General features: G+C 40.1%; 1 protein-coding gene across 1 annotated transcript in view; it reads right to left on the bottom strand.

Moving 5' to 3' along the window:
- LOC124151408 overlaps positions 1-3,341 on the bottom strand; it is a 460,916-nt gene that overhangs the window by 197,327 nt on the left and 260,248 nt on the right. The window lies entirely within an intron of this gene.

The raw sequence follows: 3,341 nt of genomic DNA, 5'->3' as shown, positions 1-3,341 counted from the left end.
AGTTTACTGCACCGCTTCCATCGCTCTTGAGTGTTCGGCTTCCGTCACCATTCGGCAATGTCTAGACTAACACTTAGTCACTGAAAGCTTATATTACACAATATCCTTCTTGACTCGAAAAATAATAAAAAAATCCCTGTGCTGATTTCAGAACTAGCTTGGGCTGGCTAGACTTGCTTTTGTAAGCGTTTCTAGATTACTATTTTTTCATAAAATACATATATTCCACAGTCATGGTGCAGGACAAGGCAATGTCTGGCGGTCGTCGTTGTCGAGTGTCTTTATGTACATTATTAGGGAATCGGTGAACTGTGAATTATATTTTCTTGCTGTATACTCACATACTTTTATCATGTATTGATTTTATATAAGTTATATCATATATGTTTGCTATCTTCTGGGTACTATTACCTACTATGGGTATTGAAAATGTTGTTGTAACTTTGTAACGTTGATTTTCACGCATTAGCGGGATTATCTAGTACTTGTAGATATTTCTCCTGTATGTATGGTCATTTCTTCCACCTCAAAAAGTGTACATATCTAGTTGTAAATCTTTAGTAGTACCGTTGAATAGCGTATGTTCAGCCCTTTATTTTAATACAGTAAACTACGGTTATAACGAACACGCTTATAACGAACTGACGGACGTGGCAGATGAGATATAGGGCTGATAGGAGCAGGAAGCAGATGCTCCTACTCATAGCTTGCGCGTTTTCAGAGCCCTACTTGGGCTATACTTCCATGTGCATACTTCCATACCAGGGAAGTTTGGGCTATACTTCCATGTGCATACTTCCATACCAGGGAAGTTAGGGTTATACTTCCATGTGCATACTTCCATACCAGGGAAGTTAGGGCTATACTTCCATGTGCATACTTCCATACCAGGGAAGTTAGGGCTATACTTCCATGTGCATACTTCCATACCAGGGAAGTTAAGGCTATACTTCCATGTGCATACTTCCATGCCAGGGAAGTTAGGGCTATACTTCCATGTGCATACTTCCATACCAGGGAAGTTAAGGCTATACTTCCATGTGCATACTTCCATACAAGGGAAGTTAGGGCTATACTTCCAAGTGCATACTTCCATGCCAGGGTAGTTAGGGCTATACTTCCATGTGCATTCTTCCATACAAGGGAAGTAAGGGATATACTTCCATGTGCATACTTCCATACCAGGGAAGTTAGGGCTATACTTCCATGTGCATACTTCCATACCAGGGAAGTTAGGGTTAACTTCCATGTGCATTCTTCCATACCAGGGAAGTTAGGGCTATAATTCCTAGTGCATACTTCCATACCAGGGAAGTTAGGGCTATACTTCCATGTGCAAACTTCAATAACAGGGAAGTTCAATTTGTACATAATGTGTTTATTGTAAATATCTTGTGGGTTTATTAAAAGGGTTGAATTTCCGTTTTCAGTTATAGTTTTCATTTGAGGGGTTTCTTCTCCTCGGGCAGTTTTAATCTAGTACTGACGTACTCTGGTTGTATTGAGCTAAACTTATACCTAAGGCTTTCATACTCTAGTTTTTTCTAGTTATCTGTGGATAACCAACCTTCCCAGCGATTGCCTAGTTTAGGCCTAGGCCCTAATATTCACCATTGGGAGTCAAGTTATTCTTTCAACCAAGTACCTTATTAATGATTGTGAGTCTACATACACTTTAGGTCAAATAACTTGTGGGAGTTTAGAATTTCCTTGCCCAGTCAAAGTGACTGAGTCTTTAGTCAATAAGACTAGTTTCATATTCAGGCGTTATCGTCTATTTTATTGTCCAAGAGACTTATTTTAGGGATAGGTCTTCTGTGTTTATTTTCCGCTATTTAACCCATCCGAGGTTATTCACTCATTAGAGTGTTGAATTAACTCTCAGGTGTTAATTTCTCACAGCCTACTTATTTGGCTGTCTTTGCACCTTGTAATATTATCTATGATATGATTTAGCTACTCTCTTTTATTACTGTTACACAGTTGCTTGGGGTCGGTGGGGTTTCCTAGTGGTTCGCTAGTCATGCCAATAGAAAAATACATTATATTCATATCAAAAGGTCAGTTACTAACAGTTCAATTGTAAAACCTAGGTCTTACAATCCATATGTAACACCCCAAAGCAGGTTTAAAAAACGTCAATTGAAAAACTTATGCCTTCCAATTCAAAATGTAAAATATCTCAGCATGTCTCACTTGTAAGAAGTAGTGGCGGTCGGGTAGCCTAGTGGTTAAAGCGTTCGATCGTCACGCCAAAGCCCCGGGTTCGATTCCCGACATGGGTACAATGTGTGAAGCCCATGTGTGGTGTGTCCCGCAGTGGTATTGCTGGAATATTGCTAAAGGTGGCGTAAAACCATACTCGCTGACTCACTATACAGTTGCTTGCCTAATCAGCTTGGGTATTTGCTCTGATTTAATTAATAAGTGATCATTGTCATTGTACATGGGTTTTTCATTCCTGATATTGTCGTCTATTGATACCATTAGCTGATAGTAATAAATTTTGTGAACCTATTACCACGTTTACAGTTATTACTTTCTTCTTGTTTGATGGCACCCTGGTCGCTGGAGCACAGCTCCGTGGCAGTTGAAAACGGTTGTCCAACAGTTACATGTTTTCCCACGCTGTGGACATTACAGGGTGTGTCAGCGTCATGCTACTATGTTTGGTTGGTTGATTTGTTGAAGGCCGCATTCAGTAATATTCCAGCTATATGATGGCGGTCTGTAAATAATCGAGTCTTGACCAGACAATCCAGTGATTAATATCATGAGCATCAATCCACGCAATTGGGATCGATGACATGCATAAACCAAGTCAGCGATCCTGACCACCCGATCCCGTTGGTCGCCTTTTACGACAAGCAAAGTCGCCTTTTACGGCAAGCATGGGTTGCTGAAGACCTATTCTAACCCGGATCTTCACGGGTCTATGCTACTATGTAGTTATTGTGGGAATAAAATACTACCAGGATTTAATACTGTTAACAAAGAGAAGGGATACTAAGCATATACCATCTGGAGCACAATGTGTCAACGTCTGTGTCAGATCGGACGCTGCACCATACAGCAGGGAAGATTACATTACAACATCAACTGATATGCGTCTAACTGCTGAACAAGTACTGCACACAGCGTAATCGATTACTTTATTGTTTCTAGTAATATTTTCCATTGTATTGCAGACCTTTCGGTCGATACTATTTCATGTTCTGATCATCTGCCAGTACTATGTTCCTTCGAAAATGTATTTTATGACACCACTACATTCATAACTGAAGAAATAAGATTTCAACCTGTCCCTAGAATCAGACAATTACGTGAGAACAAGGAACGAC

The sequence above is a fragment of the Haliotis rufescens genome, unplaced genomic scaffold, assembly GCF_023055435.1.
Source record: "Haliotis rufescens isolate VD_foot unplaced genomic scaffold, xgHalRufe1.0.p SCAF_9, whole genome shotgun sequence".
Taxonomy (NCBI): domain Eukaryota; kingdom Metazoa; phylum Mollusca; class Gastropoda; order Lepetellida; family Haliotidae; genus Haliotis; species Haliotis rufescens.
This window is presented reverse-complemented; position numbering and strand designations above follow the sequence as displayed.